The 24,157-nt window shown below is 43.1% G+C and overlaps 1 protein-coding gene across 1 annotated transcript in view; it reads left to right on the top strand.

The window, feature by feature from the left end:
• Positions 1–24,157, top strand: part of dpp10 (dipeptidyl-peptidase 10 (non-functional)) — a 149,008-nt gene that overhangs the window by 51,561 nt on the left and 73,290 nt on the right. The window lies entirely within an intron of this gene.

Below are 24,157 nucleotides of genomic sequence, written 5' to 3'. Positions count from 1 at the left end.
AGTAGGGCTGGGGGGTGCTGGAGCCCATCCTAGCTATCTTCAGGCAGTGAGTAGGGGACACCCTGAACTGGTTGCCAGCACACAGAGACAGACAACTCACTCGCTCATTCACACGTAGGGACAATTTGAACTCGCCTAATTACCTGACATGCATGTATGGGGAGAACATGCAAACTCCAGACAGGAAGGTTAAATCTCATGACCTCAGAACTGTGCCGCACACGCACTAACCACTACCCCGCCATGCTGCCCCCGATAAAGACATTGATATAATATTCAAACAACAACAAACAAGAGTGAGGCATAATGGTTAATAATAATGACTTGGCATCCTATGCAATCTTCTTTGCAGGTGTCCAATATTGAAAACAGAATAAACTTATCACATACCTGTATCAATATTTAATGCTACCGTGCTTTCGGTTGTTTGAATAACAAGCAAAAATGTAGAACAGACAGCAAGACAAACACATACACAAAAACAAAGAATATTTAAAAAAAGGGAAAAAGTAGCAAAAAACACACACAAAAATCTTTGGACCATGGCCAACCCAAATGCCTAAACACCCAAATAAGTTAAGCACCTTGGCACCCAATTGGTCATGCTTTCGTCCCTCCAGATGAGACAGGACACAAGAAAGCGGCCATGTCACTTGCGTCAGGGTGTCACAACACACTCTTCTGTTCAACAGCCGGACAGCTTTCACTGGTTTACCCCTGCCGCATCATAAAGGTGCCCTGCCCATCCCTTAGGACACGTCTAAACATTCCACTATCCTTTTACAACACCTCTTTACTTACGGCGCCGTCACGAATGGCAGCCATTCCAGCAGCTCCCGTGTTATTTTCGCTACTTTTGTGATTTATTGTTTTTGTTTTTTTGCTTACATCTTCAGTGGCTGCCTTTGCAACACTTGTAGCACTTTGGATTACTTTCTATCCTATGGAATGGGTTTTAACGTGCAAAAATGCGTTTATTTGAGGAATCAACTCCTCGACCTGAAGAATTCTCGAGCCGGCGTGGTCCCCCTTTTACAAAACGAGGTGAGGCGACCCTACCGGGGGTGCAGAGCCGGTGCTAAAGTAAAGGCTAAGCGGCTAGCGGCGAAGTGGTGATACAAGCCCTCGGTACCGTCCATAATTATGGGGAATGTCAACTCCCTACCAAATAAGATCGACGAACTGGCTGTGCTTGTGAAAGACATCAAAGCATACAGGGAGTGCAGCTTGCTTTGCTTTACGGAAACGTGGCTCACGTCTAGCATCCCGGACGCTAACGTCGCGCTAACTGGCTTCTGCGCTGTTAGGGCTGAGAGAGGCACAAAAGTCAGTGGGAAGCGCAAAGGAGGGAGACTGGCTATCTACGTGAACACGAGGTGGTGTAACCCCGGGCATGTAAAAACAAAGCTTTCTATCTGCTGCCATGATGTCGAACTTTTGGCCGTAAGTCTGCGTCCATATTACATGCCCAGAGAGTTCGGACACGCCATTGCTGTTATTGTTTACATCCCACCGCGCGCTGATGCGGAAGTAGCGTGTGACGTCATCCACTCCACGGTGGCAAAGCTACAAACACAACACCCGGAGGCTGCAATGTTAATCTCTGGGGACTTCAACCACATGACTCTTGATAAGACACTGCCCTCTTTCGTCCAGTATGTGGACTGCAAGACCAGGGGAAATAGGACTATTGACCTACTGTATAAAAACATCAAAAATGCATACAGTGCAAAACCACTGCCTGCCCTTGGAAAAGGAGACCACAACCTCATTCTGCTTAAACCACAGTACAAACCAAAAGTGAGGAGGCTACCAACAACCACACGCTCTTGTAGAAAATGGTCCGACGAGGCAGAGCAGGCTCTGAGAGACTGTTTTTGACGTACGGACTGGGATGTCCTGCTAGGGTCCAGCAGTGGGGACATTGAGGAGATGTCAAACTGCACTACTGACTACATTAACTTCTGCATGGACAATGTTGTTCCTATAAAGACTGTACGCTGCTATGCCAACAACAAGCCCTGGATCACGAGCGACATCAAGTGCCTTCTGAACCAAAAGAAGAGGGCCTTTAAAAATGGTGATCAGCAGGAGCTAAAACAAGTACAGAAGGAGCTCAGAGTCCAGCTCCGGAAAGGGAAAGAGCAGTACAGGAGGAAGTTGGAGAAAAAGCTGCAGAACAACAACATGAAGGAGGTGTGGGAAGGGATGAAAACACTTACTGGCTGCAGCACCAAGCAGGGTGTGGCTGTGGATGTAGATGTGGGGCGAGTCAACCAGTTGAAAAACCTTTTCAACAGGTTCGACCACTCCGCTTCATCCTCACCCCTGAGTACTGCAGCCGTCCTTACCCCTACCCCTCTGGACACTAGCATGGAAGACATCCCCCCACTAAAAATAACTGCAGCCCAGGTGTGTGGAGAGCTGAGAAGGCTGCGAACCAGCAAGGCAGCTGGTCCAGATGGAGTATCCCCCCGACTGCTGTAAGCCTGTGCGTCTGACCTGGGAGACCCTCTACAGCGCATCTTCAACCTGAGCCTTGAACAGGGGAGGGTCCCTCAGCTGTGGAAAACATCCTGCATCATCCCAGTCCCAAAGAAATCAAGACCTGAGGAACTCAACGACTTCAGGCCGGTCGCCCTGACATCACATGTGATGAAAACCATGGAGCAGGGGACCATGCTCTCTCCGTTCCTATTCACTCTGTATACATCAGACTTTAAGTACAACTCTGAGTCCTGCCATGTGCAAAAGTTTGCCAACGACACTGCGATTGTGGGATGTATCAGAAATGGGCAGGAGGAGGAGTACAGGAAATTGATTTAGGACTTTGTCTGATGGAGCGACGCAAACCACCTGCACCTGAACACCACCAAGACCAGGGAGATGGTGGTGGACTTAAGGAAAACCAGAACTCACCCGGTTCCTGTAACCATCAAAGGAGAATGTGTAGAATTTGTCCAGACCTACAAATACCTGGGTGTGCAGCTGGACAACAAACTGGACTGGACTGCCAACACAGAAGCTCTATGTAGGAAAGGGCAAAGCCGACTTTACTTCCTCAGAAGGCTGGCCTCCTTCAAAATCTGCAAAAAGCTCCTGAAAATATTCTATGAGACAGTTGTGGCAAGCGCCCTCTTCTATGCGGCAGCGTGTTGGGGAGGCAGCGTCAAGAAGAAGGATGCCTCTCGTCTCAATAAACTGGCTAGGAAAGCAAGCTCTGTTGTGGGCAAAGAGCTGGACAGCCTTAACAACAGTAGCTGAGAGACGGACACTGGAAAAGCTGCGGTCAATCATGGACAATCCATTGCATCCACTACACAGCATTATCTCCAGACAGAAGAGCAGTTTCAGTGACAGACTGCTGTCACTGTCTTGTACTACGGACAGACTGACGAGATCTTTTCTTCCTCATGCCATGAGGCTCTTTAACTCTACCCGGCAGAGTAAAAGCCCACATTAAACCACACCACCTACATTGCATATTACCGAATTTTATTATTTTATATGTATTCTGTGTAGCACTATTTAGATATGGCTACTGGGCATTTGCACGTCACACTGGGTATTTGTATATTGTATTCTTTTTGCTTTATTATTGTATTGTTCTCAGCTCAGGGATGCTGCTGGAAATGTGAATTTCCCTTCGGGGATGAATAAAGTATCTATCTATCTATCTATCTATCTATCTATCTATCTATCTATCTATCTATCTATCTATCTATCTATCTATCTATCTATCTATCTATCTATCTATCTATCTATCTATCTATCTACTCATTCCTATCACCAACAAGAGCTCTAGCTTCCACTATATTTAGACCTCTTTCCTGCAGTGCACTCATAACACCATTCATCCACGTCAATCGTGGCCTTCCTCTTGGTCTCCTTCTATTTACTTCTGCTCGGTAGATCCTCTTCAACATTCGCTCCTCATCCATCCTCTCCATGTGTCCAAACCAACCAAGTATCCTCTCATCCAGATGCTTGTTAGTTCCGCCACTACTCCAGTCCTGTCTCTCACAATCTCGTTTCTCAATCTATCCAACCTTTTTACGCCTAGCATACTCCTCAAACACTTCATCTCATAAACATTTAATTTCCTTCTCAAATCTGCGTTCAGGCTCCAAGTCTCTGCACCATACAACACAGTCGGCACATTCACACTCTCATACAGTCCTCTGTTAACATCCATACTCATACTCTTGTTGCTCATCACTCTCATCAGAGCACCCTAAACCTTGCTTCCTTTATTCACTCTGTGCAATACCTCGCACTCCATCACAACCCAAGTAATAAAGCTTTCAATTTCTTCCAGCACCTGTCCATGCAACCTTATTTCTAATGCCATGCCCGCTCACGTGAACACTTCATCACCTTACTCTTCCCAACATTCACACATAACTTAGGCCTATCACACACTCTTCCAAACTCCATTACCATGTTTCCTCAGAATCAGCCTCAAGTGCTTTGTCATCTGCAAACAACAACTGACTTACCTGCCACACCGTTCCACTGTTATCCATCATCTCTACACCTCTGCCAAATACTCTAGCATTCACCTCTCTCACCACAACATCCAAGTGCACATTAAACAGCCATGGCGATATCACAAACCCCTGTCTCACACCTGTCAACACAGGAAACCACTCACTTGTCTCACTCCCTACTCTTACACATGATTTGCTGTTCACATAAAAACTCTTCAATGCTTCCAACAACTTTCCACCCACTCCGTACATTACCATAACCTGCAACAACGCCTGTCATACACCTTTTCCAAATCCATAAAAGTCAAACAAACATTCTTGCCTTTCGGAAAATATTTCTCACACACCTGTCGTACTGCAAACACCTGATCCACACATCCTCTTCTTTTCCTGAAACCACTCTGCTCCTCCATCACCACCTCATGCATTCTTCCTCTCATTCTCTTAATCAAGACTCTTCCATACAGCTTATCCGGCACGGACAACAAACTGATACCTCTAAATTGCTGCATTCATACTTATCACCTTTACCCTTATACAATGGCACCACACATGCACTACCCCAATCAACAGGAACCACACATCCCATAAAGCATACATTCAACAAGCGGACTAACCAATCAATCATAGCTGTGCCACCTTTTTTCAAGCATTCAGCAGTACAACCATCCAACCCAGGCGCCTTCCCCCTTTTCATTTCTTTCACTGCCTCTTGCACCTCCTATGTTTCCACAGGCTTTACATTTAAATCTCCCAGCACGGGCATTCTCCTTATACCAACTATCACCTCGACTCTTACTTCTCTCCCATCCTCCACATTCAATAACTCCTCAAAATACTCTGCCTATCTCGTCCTGCATTACCGCTAACCATCAATCTACCTTCCTTATCTTTCACTTTCTTTCTTTCCAGACTCGCTCTTTCTTACTCTTTTCACTTCTTTCCAGAACACGTTTCTCCTTTCCTCAAAGTTCACTCCTATCTTTCAACAGCATACATAATTTGCTTTCCTTTTCGTTGCTTCCACTACCGCTTTGTACCTTTCATACACATCACCACTCTTATTTTGCTGCCACTCCTCATTCCACCATTCACTTCCTTTCCTAATACCTCGACCAACTTTTCTCATTCCACACACTTTTGTCGCACTCCTCAACACTGCCTCTCTAAACCACTTCCATTCCATTTCCACACTCTCCACTTCTTTTCTACTAATCCGTTCATACTCTTCCCCTATCCTCTCTTTAAACTCTTTCCTTTTCTGCCTTATTCAACTCTGATATTTTCACCTCTTCCCTCACACTCTTCTTATAACTAGCCCTCCACAATCCATCTATTCTATTTTCCTTCCACATAAAAATGATCAGACATACCACTCATTTAACCTCTGTAAACATGCATATCAAACAATCTACCTCACATCCCTTTCCTAACCACTCCATAATCCATCAGTGCTTTGTCCACCATCTCACCACCATCCACTCTGACAAAGGTATACTTATTCACTACCCTCTTTTTAGACAATGTATTTGCAATCACCAACTCATTTTCCAGACATAACTCAATCAGTTTCTTCCCACTTACATTTCTTCCTGGTACTCCATATCTACCGATCACATTTTCCAACAGTTCCATCGCCCACTCTAGCATTCAGGTCAGCTAGTATTACCACTTTCCACCGTTCTTTCGCACTTGCCACACATTTGTAAATGGTCTGCATTTATATTGAGCTTTTCAAGTCAATGAAGACCTCCCAAAGCAATGTGCTTCACACTTACCCATTGACACACACACTCACACACCAATAGGGAGTCAGCCATGCAAGGCGCCTACCTGCTTATTGGAGCCTTTAGGGATTCAGTGTCTTGCCCAAGGACACTTCGACATAACACGGAGGAGCTGGGAATCGAACCTGCGACCGCTCTACCTCCTGAGCTACTTCTACACCCCACATTAACGTCACCCACATCAATCTGGAAGATATCGCTTTTCACTCCACCAGTTTTTCCTTTGCTTTCTCACTCACAAGCACAGCCATTCCTTCTCTAGCATGTCCACCCGTAACTCCAGACTTTCTACCATACATACTTCCAAGCTGTAATTTACCCTTTCCTCTTATATTTGTTTTACTCAAGGCTAACACATCAACCTTCCTTTTAGACAAAATAACTACAACTCTAAATTTAGTGCTTAAACAGACACATTGTATATTATTTTGCTTTCATTCTGAAAATGAAAAATACTACAGAAATACTACAAAATTACGACTACAGCAATACTATAACACACTAATACTAGACATAAATATTATCAAAGAAATACTACAAAAAAACTACAGACATTTTACAAAAATACTCACGAAATACTACAAAAAAACTATGGAATTACTACAAATATTCTACAGAATTACGACAAAGTACTACTTTAGAAATATCTCAATACTTCTACAGAAATACTAAAAAATTACCACTGCAGTAATATGAAAAGGGTACAGGTATACAACAAAATTCCACCAATGGGATTACCACATAAATTCTACAAGAAATATTACAAATGTAAAACTACAGCAATACAACAAAAATACCATGGAAATAAAACATAAATTATACAATTGAAATACTACAAAAATAGTATATAAATACTAATATGGAACTGCTACAACAATACTACTGCAGAAATACTACAAATATAACACTATAGTAATACTAAAAAATAATACAGAAATACTACCAAGACTCAACAAAAATTCAACTTTGGAAATACTACAGAAATATTATATGCATACATATATAGAAACACTATTGAATACTACTGCAGAAATACTACAAAAATATAAAAAAATACTACAAAGTAATACAAGTATACAACCACAAGTATACAATCAAAATCCTAAAAAAATACAAAGTAAAAAATAAAATGAAATAATAAATAAAAAATCAAACTACATGAATACTGCAGAAATACTACAGGCCTACAACAAAATCCAACTACAGAAATATCATGACAGAAATACTAAAAAAATAAAACTACAGTATTACTACAAAACTAAATATCAAATGAAGTCCTTGGAAACAGCCCTCCTCAATTTATTCTAGTGGCGTCAATAGTTGATTTTTACGGTGAGCTGAGACGATCTACCCTATAAATATAAATGATGTGCTAGGTTGCCAGGTACTGCAGTATACCGCACGCTATCTTCAGCAGATGAATCATTCAAAAGGAACACTGCAGGTTTGTGCACCAGCTCTCTGCAAACTCAACACATTTTTTGTATAGCAATTTAATTAATGTATTTTACTTACCATATTTTCTGGACTATAAGTTGCTCCGGAGTACAGGTCGCACCGGCCAAAAAATGCTTGATTAAAAAGGAAAAAAAAACATACACTGTAAGTCACACCCGACTATAGGTTAAATTTCTGCAGGAAATTTATTTGAGAGTTGGGCAACTATTTGGAGTCAAGGGCTGCATTGGGCTGAATAAATTAGACAAGAGGCCAATCCTGGAGAAAGGATCATTAAATGTGCGGTTTTCTTAGTGTTTTTTTTCTTTTAAATAAGATAAGTCTCATTAAAATGGTTTTGAAACACCTAACAAATTAAAACAAAAACAATACATTATTTGCCTGTTTTATGCAATAAATCTGATATTTATTTTTGTAGTATTACTGTAGCTGTATTTTTGTAGGATTTCTGTGATAATATTTCTGTAGTATTATTTTAGTGTTACGTTATTGCTGTTGTGGATTATAGTTGTATTTTATACTAGTTCTACAGTAGTATTCTTGTAATATGTCTGTAGTAGTATCAAGGAATTATTGCAGTGGTAATTTTGAAGTATTGGGGACAAAATGCATTTGGTTGGACATGCCGGGACATATTGTCCACATGTATTGGCTTGGCTACACACACTTCGATTAGCTCATCGCGTTTTAGGGTGGGGCTTTGCCATAGGTCAATGCACACCTCATATTATCTGCACACAAGAATAACTTTTTCACGCATATACAACACATAGCTTTAAATTGTGATCAATTCACTCACAAATTCAGTGGATGTGGATAAAGAATATAAATGCAAGGATGTGTTCAGGAGAGAGAATAAAAGATTAAAAAAAAATAGTTTGATGTAACTCTACTCTGCAATATTATCAGCTAATTATTTCTTGATCTGGCCCATGGTAAAGGTGCAAATCTACTGACTCTAATGCTCAACAATTAGCTGATTCAAATAATGAATTCCAATTGTGAGTTTATCCCGCAGTCCCTCAAGCTACCAGAAGCAATTGTTGCCTCAGCTTTCTTACCAGGCTGCAGATTCAAGAAACTGATTGAAGGAGCAACTTTGGCCATGTGACCGCCACCTCGCTCCAACCGTCCCAATAGTGCCCTTGAGGCTTCTCGGCATCAAACTGGAATCCTGGGCTTGCAAGTCTTTGCGTCAGTTTTACTTGAAGCTTTAAGGGGGCAGGCAGGCAGGCAGGCAGGCAGGCAGGCAGGCAGGCAGGCAGGCAGGCATGCAGGCAGGAAGGAAGGAAGGAAGGAAGGAAGGAAGGAAGGAAGGAAGGAAGGAAGGAAGGAAGGAGTGAAAATGAATAAAAGAAAAGAGAGGGAAAGAGAAACACAGAAAAAGATTCAGATCTACTTTATTGTCATTCTAGTACACGTGTATACAGAACGAAATGTCGATACATCTGACCCGCACAGTTTCCTTGAATGTACAGATATAAATAAAATGTTGTATTGAGTTGGAGTATTGAGTACTAATAATATACTAAATAATTATGGCTATGTATAGTATTTTACAGTAGCGCAAATAGTGCAAGAGGAGCAGCTAACCAGATGTACAAAATGGGCAGTCTGGTAAACAAGTCAGGTAAACAGTAACAATAACACTGTAACAATAACACTGTAAGTACAATAGTGCAGAGAAACAGATGTGCAAGGAGTGGCTAGCTATAAAGAACTGCCAGTAGTGCAAAAAGTCAAACAAAACAAACAGATGTACAGATAAGCAGCAGTTTAGATTTACTATGTGTTTGATTGACCATTTAACAGTCTAATGGCCAGGGGGACAAGACTATTGTGGAACCTGGTGGTCCTGCACCGCACACTGCAGTACCTCTTCCCAGAGGCTAGCAGAGTGAACAGTCCATGATGGGGGTGAGAGGGGTCCCTGATAATGTTCTTAGCTTGGGATAGGCAGGGCTTCTGGCCAATGTCCTGAATGGAGGGGAGAGAAGTCCCGATGATTTTCTCTGCTGTCCTCGTCACCCTCCTCACACTACCCCAGTCGGAAGCGCTGCAGCCTCCACACCACACAGAGATACAGCTGGTCAGGATACTCTCTATGGTGCCCCTGTAGAAAAAGAGAAGGAGAGAAAGAAAGTTTGAGAGAGAGAGAAACGCAGAAGGAAAGAGAGAGAGATAGGGAGAAAGAAGGACAGAAAGAAAGAAAAAGAAATAGAAAAAGAGAGAAGTGTGTCTTGACCAGTTGTTTTTGTTTTCTTGTTAATGATTCTGTATTTAGTTTTACGTTTAACCTCAAGTTGCTTATCACACCAAAAAAGAAAGTACATTTTCATCCATTTCAAAGTGATATAATGTGAAAGTGATACTTAGTAGAATATAATAGAATAGAATATGCCTTAATTGTCATTGTTACAACATGGGATATGCTGTGACAACGAAATTGGACGACTCCAGTTCCACATTTACAGTGAGGATAAGGAAACAAAGAGACAAAGGAACAAAGAACTAACTGACTTTGTTGTAAGTAGGCTTTGTTTTCCTTCGGGGGGGTGGTGATGAGGGGGGGTGAGGGTCAAACAGAGTTGCCGGATACAACCGAATGTTTAATCTTACATTACACATAGTCTAGTGTTTTTCCGAATTGCTCAGTCAACAATTGAATGGATTTGGGAGTACAGTCCATAAACATGACCGATTAAAGTCGCCGTCGACGATAAAGCTCCGTTGGGGTGTGCAAGCTGCTGTTTATTGATAGCAGCGGGCAGGAGATTTAGCGCTATGCTAACGTTAGCATCCGGTGAAACGGTTAGCGGTGGAAAGTAAACAGCAAACACAAAGACCACAGTTAACTCTCCCGGTACATAGAAGGGTCTGCACGATACTGCTAGAAACTCCATATCGAGTGAGCAGTGTGTGTCAATGGTTCGGCTACTATTGTAGCGCGTAGTCTCCAACCCCTGTTTTTACCGGAGTCATTGTCTCGTTCGAGCCGGTGATGTAATGCGGCGTCGGGAAAGCCAAGACTCCGTATTGTATTGTTTAAGTAAGCTTAATTATAGAACACACTAAACAAGGAAAATTAAAAAGCTGTACTTAGATGTCAAATTCAGTGCACCCTTGTTTATCTTTGGGATTGATCCAAAAAGAACCCGTACGACGCAAAATCAAAAAGTAGAAACGTTAATATTTTTCAAGTATTATACAAATAACCTCTCTATTACACGTTTGAAAACAACAAACCCTTTTACAAGCCCAAGAATTTGTTTAACCCCTTAACGCTCCAAAGGACCGCAGGCAGACCGTCAGACTGTTAATAAACAAAGACGTAATTTTGCGATGTCACCAGTCACTGAAATATTTCATGCCACATGTCATTGGACGGCTTAATCTATTGTGATTCAAAATGCACTCATCAGAGAAACATTACGATCAGTCTGAAACAAGATACGCGAAAACAATAAAGCTTACCCACTACGTCCGCCGGTAGTCAGCTCATGATATCAATCCTTGCAAACATGGACTCGACCATGACATTCAAGTGAATCCAACTGTGTAAGATATGTACTCCAAAACAAATAATAATGACAACTGATAAAAAAAAAAAAACTCTTCAAAGTATTCCTGCATTGTTTGACAATCCTTTTTGTCATCTGTTTTGGTACTTATCCCCGCTTTAAAATAAACTCATCAGTTCATTTCCAATATATAGTAAGCCTGTAACAACCTATAAGGGCCTGTATTGAAAAAAGTGTAATGGTCTACTTCGGCTTCAAAAATCTTTAGCCAATATTGATGGATTCAAATGAAGATGGACAGTTTTTTAGCCAATGAAATTCCCAACATAATTTTATGTAGTTTTTCGACCTATATTCAAATCAGAGCCGAAAATAAACGTGCGTAAATGCAACCCAGGATCCATTTTTACGCAGACTCATGAATTGACTTCGGGAAAAAGAAGTTAAAACTTTTCACAATTTGTTTCACAATTTCAAAAAATTGGCCAAAATAAAATACATGGTTGCAAAGTTTTTAGGGCTGTAAAGTGGTCGTCTACAAATTGCCACTTTTGGAAATGCTTTGACATGCCATTAGAAATATGTATATAATGCAATGTTTAGTTTTTCAGATTGTGTTCAAATTTAACCTGGGTCCAAGTAAGGCTTCGTGCCATTTACCCAGCTGTTTTCCAGCTAACATGCTTATGCTACATTATTTCGGAGGCATGTTGTTGCAAAAACAAATTCAGGTGAGAATTAACAAAATCAACATTAGTAGAGCTTGCAGTGATTATTTTAGTTTGGGACAAGACTTCAATGTGTTACCTTTCAAAAGAGACCAATACCATTCATATTCTCCAAACTGTTCAAGAACCACATTCAATTTACTTTGGGAACGTCTTTGATTAGGATTTTAGGCGAATTTTACAAATAAAAGCACTGTTCATTGTACATGTAAATATTGATTACTACGTTTTTATTACCCATACCTACTCCCTTAGGGACTGTTTAGCCAATCAGAATGCACTACCCAATGCGTAATGAAAATCTGTGAAGCAGCGAGACTATCATGACTATCATGAACGGACTCTCGGATCCAATAGCGTTTGTTTCAAAGGAGTTTTTATTGGAAAGAGTTGTTGGAGCTGGCTTGTGACGCCGGCGCTTGTCGGTCATCAACCTCTTTGGCCGGAATGGCAGCTCCGTGACGGGTAAGTGGAAGGTACAGCTTAGCGGGTAATTCGATGGCCACGGCAGGAGAGTAGGTCGAAAAACGTGGGACAGAAACAGATCAAAAACGGAAGGCAGGCATGAATCAGGCAATAGGAGTCGTAGGTACTTTGTAGTCTGGAGAAACACACAGGGATACAAAAAGTACAATCCGACATTCATCTCTGGACGCAGACTGCTTAAGAGGACAACGTCAGCCAATCAGGAAGTGCGCTCCAGCGCACCAAACGATTGCCCCAGGTGTCCTCACTTAGGCAATCACGACAGAACCCCCCCCCTCAAGGGACGGCTCCAGAAGTCCCCCAAAAAAATTAATCCAAGACACGTCAGAGGGAAACACAGGTAATCCAAGACATGTCACAGGGAACCACAGGTAATCCAAGAAAAAAAATCACAAGTAATACCAAAAAATACGTCACCGATAATCCAAAAGTGCGTCACAGGCAGTCCTCCGGCAAGTCACTGTACGTCCACAGGCATATCACCGGCGATCCCCAGGAACGGATAAACAATCCACCGGTCAGAACAGAGAAGGAAAAAAACCCCACAGGTAAAAGGAAAAAACGTAACAGTACAGTACCTCTCAGAATTCCTCTGAATGAACGGAGACCCCGTCGTCAGCATCCGAAGAGGCGGCAGGGGGTGGGTCCGCAGGTGGAAGGGTTGCGTCACTGGACCCTCGGGGACGACCACGGACGACCATGGGTCTGGATGTAGGCGGTGGAACTCCGCCACGAAAGACCGGTCCAGGATCTGCCGGGTGGGGACCCATGACCTCTCCTCCGGACCGTATCCTTCCCGTCGAAGTACTGAAGTCCCCGACCCCTGCGTCGGGAGCGGAGCAGGCGACGCACAGTGTAGACAAATTTGCCATCCAGAAGGCGTGGTGCACCCTCATAGACCTTGGCAGGCAGAGATGGACCTCTGAAGGGTTGATAATCTTTTCTATGGAGAACGGGCCTAGAAATCGAGGAGCCAGTTTCCTCAACTCAACCCACAGTGGCAGATCAGCGGATGAAAGCCAAACACTCTGGCCCACCTGGTAGTTCCGAGCGGGGTTCCCCCGTCGATTAGCCCCGACTGAATGAGACTTGCCTGCACGGAGGAGTGCGGCCTGGGCACGAGCCCAGGTTCGTCTACAGCGACGGGCATTAGCAGTTGCGGACGGGCAGGAAGCTTCCCCTTCCTGGCTAGGGAACATAGGTGGTTGGTAGCCATATACGCACTGGAAGGGGGACATTCCTGTAGAACCAGGAAGTTGTGGGCGTACTCCACCCATACCAATTGCCGGGCCTAAGACAACGGTTCACAAGAGACCATACAGCGGAGCGCTGTCGCCACATCCTGGTTAACCCGCTCTGACTGACGTTGGACTGAGGGTGGAACCCCGATGAGAGGCTGACCGAGGCTCCCACCAGACGGCAGAACTCCTTCCAAAAACCGGACGAGAACTGGGGACCCTGGTCTGAGACAATGTCCTGAGGGATGCCATGGAGGCGGAATACGTGTTTCTGGACTGCCAGCGCGGTTTCTTTGGTGGAGGGAAGTTTGGGTAGTGCCACGAAATGGACCATCTTGCTGAACCTGTCTACAACGGTAAGTACGGTTGTCATCCCCTCAGATACTGGCAATCCTGTCACAAAGTCCATGGCGATATGGGACCACGGTCGGCGGGGAACCGACAAAGGGTGTAGTAGACCGGCCGGGCGTTGGTGAGAGGCCTTGTTCTGGGCACATACTTGACAGGCTGAAACATATCCTTGTAGATCTTTGGCCATGGAAGGCCACCAGAAATGTCGGGACAAGAAACTGTGGGTCCGAGCCGACCCCGGGTGGGAAGACAAGCGAAAATCGTGCCCTCATTGAAGGACCTCAGACCGTAAGGGTTCAGGGAAGAATAGTCGGCCCTCAGGACAGGAGCTGGGACCGGCTTGATCTGGTAGCGCCTCTCTGACTTGGGCTTCAATATCCCAGGAAACAGCCGCTACCATGCGGGAGGCCGGGAGAACCGTTGCAGGACCCTGAGGTTGCTCGTCTGGCTTCTGGAATTTCCGTGAGAGGGCGTCGGGCTTCACGTTGCGGTACCTGGGTCCGTAGGACAGGGTAAAATTGAAACGGGTTAAGAACAGGGACCAACGTGACTGACGTGCGTTTAGTCATTTTGCCGATCTAATGTATTCCAGATTTGTGTTATCTGTCCAAACTAAGAACGGCACCGTTACCCCCTCCAACCAATGCCGCCATTCCTCCAGTGCTAGCTTGACGGCCAACAACTCACGATCCCCCACATCGTTGTTGCGTTGGGCCGGGGATAACCACCGGGAAAAGAAGGCGCACGGGTGCATCTTCTGGTTCTTGTCTGACATCTGGGACAGGACGGCCCCAACTCCCACATCTGAGGCGTCCACCTCCACTACGAGTTGGCGTGCGGGGTCAGGTACCTGGAGTATAGGAGCCGTAGAAAAATGTTTTTTTTTAAACAGTTGAAAGCCACATTGGCCGCGGAGGACCACCGGAACAGCTCCTTAGGGCTGGTGAGGAGCGTGAGAGGATCTGCCTCTGAGCTGTAGTTCCTGATGAACCTCCGGTAAAAGTTGGCGAAACCTAGGAACTGTTGAAGCTTCTTGCGAGTCTCCGGGACAGGCCATGAGGCAACAGCTGATACGGCCCGAGGAGGAGTGAATCCTGGCAGAAGGTCAATCGCGCAGTCGTAGGGTCTATGAGGCGGTAGGGAAGAGGCCTTAGCCTTACTGAACACTTCCCGTAGGTGGTGGTAGCAAGCCGGGACTTTGGACAGATCGGGTGGTGCCTTTGGATTTCCAGAGAACTTTCATTCGATGGGCTCCGTTATTTGAGAAACGGTGCCCAACAGGTGACCATCTAAAGCTCGGGCTGATACCGGATTAGGAAGGGGTTTCACGGGTATCCCTAGTTTACGTGCAAGGGACAGATCAAGGATATTAGCTTCAGCGCCAGAATCGATCAGGGCAGGCACCGTCTGAGGTGAACCGGGAAGAAGGAGATGGGCCTGGAGGACCGGTCTAGCAGTCTTGGGGCACGAAACTAAAGCCGAGCTCAATCGGATGTCCCCTCAGTCCGACGAGCGTCGGCTTTTACAGTAAATACATAACTGCTCGGAACGCCTTCGCTGGTGTTTTTCGGCCGAGAGGGATGTGCGATCCACTTCCATCTTCTCATAGGGGGTGGTGGACGCGATTGTGGGGTTCGGAACATTACCCACTTCTTGAGCTGGCCTGTTGACGAATCGGCTGGGACTTCCCTTCTCCCGGCGTCTCGCCTGAACCAGACGGTCGATCCGGGCAGTTAAATCGATTGCTTCGTCAAGTGTTGCCGGAGGAGCGTGGGATACCAATTCATCTTTGAGGTAACCAGCCAAACTGTGGAGGTAGGCGTCGACCAGCGCCTCCACATTCCAATTACTTTGGGCCGCTAGAGTACGGAAGTGGATTGTGTAGTCGGCAATGGAACGTCTCCCCTGGCGAATGTTCATGAGCGAACGGGAGGCGTCGGCCGATGAAGAACCAGAGTCAAAAACTTTAGTCATCTTTTGAGCCAGGAGACTAAATGAGGTGCATGCCGTCGCGCCTCGCTCATATGCGGCCGTTCCCCAGAGACGGGCTCTTCCAGACAGATGATTTATAACAAAGGCCACTTTCGCCGCTTCGGTCGCGAAGTTGCGGGGCTGGAGATCAAATATTAGCCGACAGTTTACAAGGAAGGAACGGATCTGGGCGGAATCCGACGTTCATCTCTGGACGCAGACCGCTTAAGAGGAGAACGTCAGCCAATCAGGAAGTGCGCTCCAGCACCCCAAACGATTGCCCCAGGTGACTTCACTTAGGCAATCACGACAGAGACGGTAAAAGGAAAACCGCGCTATAGCCAGGGTTTACTTTATCTGGAATATTACAAAAAGAAAAACAAAGGTCCAAATATCACAGCTTTTTATCTGAATATTCAAAAGTTCTGAAAATTACTCTCGTCTTTCCACATATTGCGAACCAGCCCAAAATGCAACTAGTTACTCTGCCTTGAAGAAGCATGATTTTTGTCAGGAAAGCGTCCGGATAGAATCGTCCCTAACCCTCAACAAAGGTTTTATTTAAATGGAAAAAAACATTTTCATTCTGTCAAAGCAAAGCATTCTGTCAATTATATATAATTGTATACCTCTGGTCAGCAAACACCAGAGCGGTGGTAGAGAAGGGCCAGCAGCGACTACATTTCCTGAGAGTGCTCAGGAAAAATTATCTATAACAGCAGCTGCAGGTGTCCTTTTACAAAGCCACAGTGGAGAGCATTCTAACATACTGCATTACGGTGTGGTATGCTGGGTGCACAGCAGCAGATAGGAAAACGCTCCAGAGGGTCATCAAAACAGCCCAGAAAATCGTCGGTTGCTCTCCACTCAATTTGGAGGACATTGCCTGCTCTCGCTACCTCAGCAGAGCAGAAAACATCATCAAGGACTTTTCTCACCCCGACCACCACCTCTTTGACCTGCTGCCTTCCGGCAAGCGCTACAGGTCACACAAAACAAAAACAAACACAGACTCAGAGACAGTTTCTTCCCCAGAGCCATTACAACCTAAACACACACCGCACAAAAAACTGAAAACATACACACTACCTCATACAAACATAAAATGGTACTGATGACTATGTTTCTTGCACAATGTTGACTGCACTATGTTTACTGCTCACCTTGCACAATGTTGACTATTTTTTTGCACTATGTTGACTATTTCTGCACTAAATGCATATTGCACAAACCCTTACGATACCAACTGCATGTAACATCCTACATGCCGTCATTTCTTTGTGTAAATATTGTGTAAATTATAACTGTAACCTTACCCTCCTTGTTTTATAACCTTATCTTCTTAGTTTCTTTACCTCACTGTGAATGTGTGAAACTGGAGTGCCATGCCCAATTTCGTTGTCACAATATGTTAACCCATTTTGTAACAATGACTATAAAGGTATATTCTATTCTATTCTATTCTATTCTATTCTATTCTATTCTATTCTATTCTATTCTATTCTATTCTATTCTATTCTATTAATTCCTTTACTTTAGTGCAGGGGTTCCCAAACATTTCCCTGTGAGTGCCACATAGCTTTTTCTTTAGTCTGTGTTAGTTTGTAACAGGGGGGATTTGGGTTTAATCAACTGCTAGGGCAATTTTTTTAGGGGGGTCTGACTTTGTCCCCATTGTTTTTTTTTGTGTGTCTGCTACTAAAATACTATAAAACAAAATATCAAAATGAGTTCTTAAAAACCGGCTCTAATATATTATTCTATCTTCGTTCTGATTAGATAAATTCTACAGATGTACCACAGAAATACTACTACAGTAATACCATGAAACAAAAATACTATTACAGAAATTTAAAGGTGCTTAAGCACCACCCAAAACAGACTGGTTACGCCCATGGTTGGTAACAGTGAAAGTGTGATGATCATAGGAGTGCCTAAATGTACAAATGGATTGTTTTCCCGAAAGCCAAAGTCAAATAACCCATCTGGAACAATAGACAGAAAATAAATAATAACACTTCATATGAAACAAATAATCACCACATAAAACTGCCTTAATCTTTAAAGAAAAAGTCTATGGGGCTTTAACTTACAGTTGTGCCGTCTTAACAGGTCAAAGTTCAGTTTCGTTGTCACAGCACCGGACCACCTGTGGGAAAGATGACTTGCACTAAAGCAGTAGCTTTTATCTTATTACACTATTTTTAGTCATGGTACCAGAGACTAAAGGTAATTTTATTGCGCGTTTGAAATGTTACAATGACAATGAATTATATTCTATTCTAAGCATTGTGAGTGACAAATGTATTGCCATAGTAACATGTGAAATGGACAACAGAATTTACATTAGTCCCTGGTACTGTGTTAGCTCCCTAAAATTCCTGTAAAATTTGCCTAATTTCCCAATCCAAGATGTACCCAAAGAAAATTGAATGTTGTTCTTGAACTGTTTGGAGAATATGGACGCTTTTGGTCTCTATTGATAGATAGATAGATAGATAGATAGATAGATAGATAGATACTTTATTCATCCCCGAAGGGAAATTCACTTTTCCAGCAGCATCCCTAAGCTGAGAAACAATCGAAAATAACTGAGAACAATCGAAAATAACACGGGAGCTGCTGGAGTGGCTGCCATTCGTGACGGCGCCGGAGAAACGATTCAATTTGAATCATGTACAAACAAACAAACAATTGAATCATGTACAAGAAACGATTCAATCTGAATCATGTACAAACAAACAAACAATTGAATCATGTACAACAAACAAACAAAATATTTATGTTTCAATAAGTGGAGTGTTAATAAAATGGGGGGAAAATAATTTCTGATAGGTAACCCTCTGAATCTTTGTCCAAAACTAAAATAATCATTTTAAGTCCTACTGAAATGGAGTAATATGAGGTGGACCACACAGAAATATAAGGTTTTTATTCTCGCTTTATTTTATTTTTTTAATCTAATGCCTCCAGAAGAGTGTAGCATTAGCACCTTAGCTAAAAAAAAACAGGTAGACAATAGTTTAAAGCCTACCTAGTACATCGGCAAATTTGATTACAGTCTGAAATACCAAATATTATATTTTACATGTTCGTTTCAGGGTAGGTCTAGGCGTTTTCAAAGCTGGCCATTTGGAGAAGACCAGCACGGCACTAAAACCCCTGCAACTGTGTATTTTACCTTGTCCAAATGTTTAGAAAATCGTAAAGAATCGTGGCGGCGCCCTGTTCGGCTGCGGCTGCATCGGCTTGCAACGGTTTTTTTACACGTCGGCCATAAGATCCAGTCTTCGACTCAGTTTTGATGGCGCACAAAGTCGGCTCGAACTGCAGATTAAGATACGATCGCAGTTTTTTTTGCGGCCTACAAAGCAGCGAAGCAGAGTGGCAAGACAGCGGCGTGACCGCCGAACGAGGACATCAAGCGCTCGGTGCTACGACCACTCGACATCAAGCGCTCGGTGCTACGACCACTCGGGAGTGTTTATTAGCCACGGACTGCTATGTCAACAAGACCCAGCGGCCTACAAAGCAGCGAAGCAGAGTGGCAAGACAGCGGCGTGACGAGGAAGCGGGCCGGGCTAACAGCTAGGCTAAAGGCTAACCCCTCTAACATCCATTTTGCTCTCCAACGTTCGCTCTCTGGACAATAAACTGGACCATTTAACAACTGGAAGTGGCATCGAACCGCGAGATGACGAACTGCTGCGCTAAAATTCTGACGAAGACATGGTTAATCTTATCTATCCCGGCTGACGTTCAAAGAACCTGTGCGGGTCATATGTATCGACATTTCGTTCTGTATACACGTGTACACAAATGACAATAAAGTAAATCTGAATCTGAATCTGAATCTGAATTTCAAATGTTTGACTTCTCATTCCGCGTCTCTCTTACTATTGTGCACACTTGCCCGTAATGTCGCAATAATCATTTGATTCGGTTACAACAGGCTAATGATATTTTAAATTAGAGGAGGCTATCTCCATTTTATCATTACAGGCTCTTACAGAATGATGTGGGCTGTGGACTGTACGAAAAAAACAACCTGCAATCGGCCAATGGTCTCAATCAAAAGTTCAGCAGCTAACGGCCATATTGGAAAAGATTTATCGGAGTCTGTTTATTTTCTTAACAAGAATTATACGGTAAAACAGAAAAATTGCAGCTATGAATGTCCAACAATGCAGAAATGCTTTTAGGTGGATTTTTTTATAACATCGTGTGTTTTGGAGTAAATATTTTACATGATTGGATTCATTAGATAGTCCTGGATGTAACGAGTCCATATATTGCGGCGAATCCTATAACCACCTGACTTCCAGGAGACGTTTTTTTGTCTTTCTTTAAGAAAGGCTGGGTGATTTTTTTGCTCACTTTTGGTCTCTGTAGTTTGTAGTCCTCTTTGGACTCATTTTTGGTGCACTACACAATACAGCGACATAGAGTGGACAAATATAAAACACTGTCCTTTTAAGAACAGCGAAATGTTTTTAGCAAAGCTGTTTTTGTGAAAAACCCTATTTCCACCAACCTCACCCAGATGCTAGCTTCAGCGGCCCCCAACTCAATTGAGTTTGAAACCCCTGGTTTACAATAATATGAAATATTTCACGGTTAATATCAAACATTTCAAATGTAAATACCATTCGAAACAGAAGCCCTTGGTACACACTGTAACTATTTTCAAAGCCCAAAGCCAATTAACTGCTGAGGTAGGCTTAAGAACTAAACCAATTGCAGAAAGATTCCATTATTCATTGCCTTATAGAGGTCCGACATTACTTATACATCAGCGTCTTAGCTTGTTCTCTTTCAGGTACAACCACTCTATTATTGAAATAGACAAGTGCTATGTAGCACAAAGGGCAATGGTAATGTTTTAAAGATTAGAAGGATTCTCTTTTATCCGCTCTGAATCTAAATCTACTTTTTTCAAAATTATATACAGTGCTGTTCAACAATATTCTGATCTTCCAGAATATTCCGGGTTTTTAGTATATTCTTTACTGTTACATTACAGTTACTTGTGTTTGCTGTAAATTCTCAGAAAACAAACAAGACCCAGCATTGATAATGGGCACGCCCCTAAGGCTGTGCAATTGGGCAAATAGTTCAAAGAGCTGTGTTAAAAAAATAGCAGTGTCCGCTGTTGACTGTACTAACGAAGGATTTAGCAATCCTAATATTTAGTTGCATGACCACAGTTTTTTATAACTGCTTCACATCTGTGTGACAAAGACTCATCCAATTTGTGGCAGCCTCCAGCTGTTATTTCACTCCATGATTGCTTAGCATCATTCTACAATTCATTTAAAATTCTTGGTCTTGCTTCACATGGTATTACCCCACAAGATCTTGATTGGATTGAAATCTGGGGATTGAAATCTGGGGATTGGTCCGGCCACTCCACACATTAGTTTAATTGGTTTCGAACCAAAACTTTGCTCGACTACTGGTGTGTTTGGGCTCATTGTCTTGTTGAAACATCCATTTCAAGGGCATGTCCTCTTCAGCATAAGGCAACATAACCTCTTCAAGTATCTTGATGTACAAAGTGATTCATAATCCCTGGTATGTGATAAATGGGCCCAACACCTGAGTAGGAGAAACATGCCCAGACCATGATACTTGCACCACCATGCTTCACTGTTTTCAATGTGTACTAACGTATGAATTCTGAGTTTGGGGATTGTCTCAAACACAGTCTTTGGCCCCCTGGACCTAAAAAGGACAATTTTTATTTAATCCGTCCAAAAAAAAGTGCCTCCATCTTTCTTTAGGCTAGTTGATGTCTGCTTTGACAAATTGTTACCACTTTTGCACATGCCTTTTTTTTAACATAGGGACTTTGCATGGGATTTTTGGAAAAGAAATCTGCTTCACACAGACACCTTCTAACTGTTGCAGCACTTACAGGTAACTGCAAACCGTGCTTGGTCGTCCTGGCTTTGCCTTTGCCATTCTGGTTATTCTCTGGCCCATTTTACTAGTTGTCTTCCGTTTTCATCCACCTGCCTCGTTTTTTTCTACCCATTTCCTCAAATAAGTGCCGCCCAATTCACTCCTCTTTCACACCTGTTTTTGTTTTTTTTTCTTCCCCAAAATTGATGAACTCAGTCATAGGTTGCCACACTGCTATTTTTTTAACACACTCCTTTAAACTATTGGCCAAATTGGACAGCCTTCAGTGTGCTTATTATGAATGCTGGGTCTTGTTTGTTTTCTGAAAATTTACTTCATCTACATGTATGTAGGAAAGTATACTAAATATAATCAAAAATACACTAAAAACATGAATATTCTGCTTAGTCACATTGCACTGTTATTATTTTGAACAGCAGTGTAGATAGTTGTAAGGATGGTTCCTGTGGCTGCTTGAAATCCTTGAAAATTCTTGAATGTTCATGCTCTGTATTCAAAGTCAGGAAAATGCTTAAATATTAGGTGAACTGTTTGAAATTGTTTCCATGTTTCCCCACAGACTGACTCAATGGACCACATTTCTAAATGATGAAAAAGTGAAAAAAGTGTATAGAAATAATGCCAACTGTGGCTCCAGTCCTCATTAGTCCAGTTGTCAAGTGAATTGTTATTGCCCCCTACTGTCACATCCAAGGGGATAGGTTTATCAGACTAGTCATTGGAAATGTGTCAATTTTTCCATCAGCAGCTCTTTGGCTCGGCTCCTTAGATTTTTTTTTTGGGTAATATATTTTGTAGCGGGCAGCACGGCGGGGCAGTGGTTAGCGCGTGTGCGGCACAGTTCTAAGGTCTTGGGAACCTCCTGTACGGGTTCAAATACAGCTACCCCGTGCTTGCGTGGGTTTCCTCCGGGTACTACGGTTTCCTCCCACATTCCAAAGACATGCATTTCAGGTGGATTGGCTGGTCCAAATTGTCCCAAGGTGTGAATGAGCAAGCGAGTTGTCTGTCCCTGTGTGCCCTGCGATTGGCTGGCTACCAGTTCAGGGTGTCCCCTGCCCACTGCCCGATGATTGCTGGAATGGGCTCCAGCACCCCCACGACCCTACTGAGGATAAGCGGTGCAGCTAATGAGATGAGATATTTTGTAATATATTTTCAATAATAATAATACATTACCATCCCTGCAAAACATGGGCATATAAATTAAAATAGTCGGATTTAAAAAAAACGTGTAAAATACAAAACAATAACCCTGAAAATGCAAAACAATGAAATACATGAAATGAAATGAAATGATCTGCTGATGATATAGCGCTTTTCAAGTCAATGAAGAGTTCCTAAAGCGCTTTACAATGTGCTTCACATTTACCTATTCACCCACACTCACACACCAATAGCGGCCGTGCAGCCATGCAAGGCGCCAACCTGCTTATCGGGGGCATTAGGGGTTCAGTGTTTTACCCAAGGACACTTCGACATGTAACACGGAGTAGCCGGGATTCAAACCTGCGATTCTTGATCCCAAAACGGGCGCTCTACCTCCTGAGCTAATGCCTTTGCAACACCTAATTCAGTGCTATAAAAAAATAAACATTTCATAAAATGATATGCTCTATAAAGATAAATAAAAAGTTAAGTTTAACTTACTTTTGGAATATGGGCTTCAAGAGGTCTTCCTTCGCGGTAGAGAGTGGACGAAAAAAAAAGCGATCCAACCATTTTCTCAACCGCATCAAGCTTTCTTATTCCATTTTAATTTCAAAAGAAACGGCTTGCCTCTTCTTTACACTTTACACCAACCATATTGAACGGATCCACGAGATATTAAACAATAAAAATGTCAAAGTTCTCCACACGTTGGAGATCCAATACAGTGTGTTTACACACGAACTAGGAAGAGAAAGCGGATTTCTTCTCTACGGTGGATGCTGGGTGACCTCTCACAGCACCACCACACGCCGGTAGCGGCAGAAAGAGGCACTACAGTACTGTCCTGTACTCAGAAAAAGGTGCGCACAATACAAAATCTAATTTACAGCAATGTCCGGATATTTTTCGATATCCCCAAAAAATTGTTCGTATCTACCATTTTTCGTAAATTGAATGGTCGTAAGTAGGGGATTGTCTGTATTCAAAACAGCTTGTTGAGTGTAGGAGGAATTGCTTTAGATTATATTTATTTGGCTTTAGAATTTCCTG

The sequence above is a fragment of the Urocampus carinirostris genome, chromosome 14 (genome assembly GCF_059441175.1).
Source record: "Urocampus carinirostris isolate Australia breed hairy pipefish chromosome 14, RoL_Ucar_1.0, whole genome shotgun sequence".
NCBI classification, from domain to species: Eukaryota; Metazoa; Chordata; class Actinopteri; order Syngnathiformes; family Syngnathidae; genus Urocampus; species Urocampus carinirostris.
Note: the sequence above shows the minus strand (reverse complement) of the source record. Positions and strands in the feature narration are given on the sequence as shown.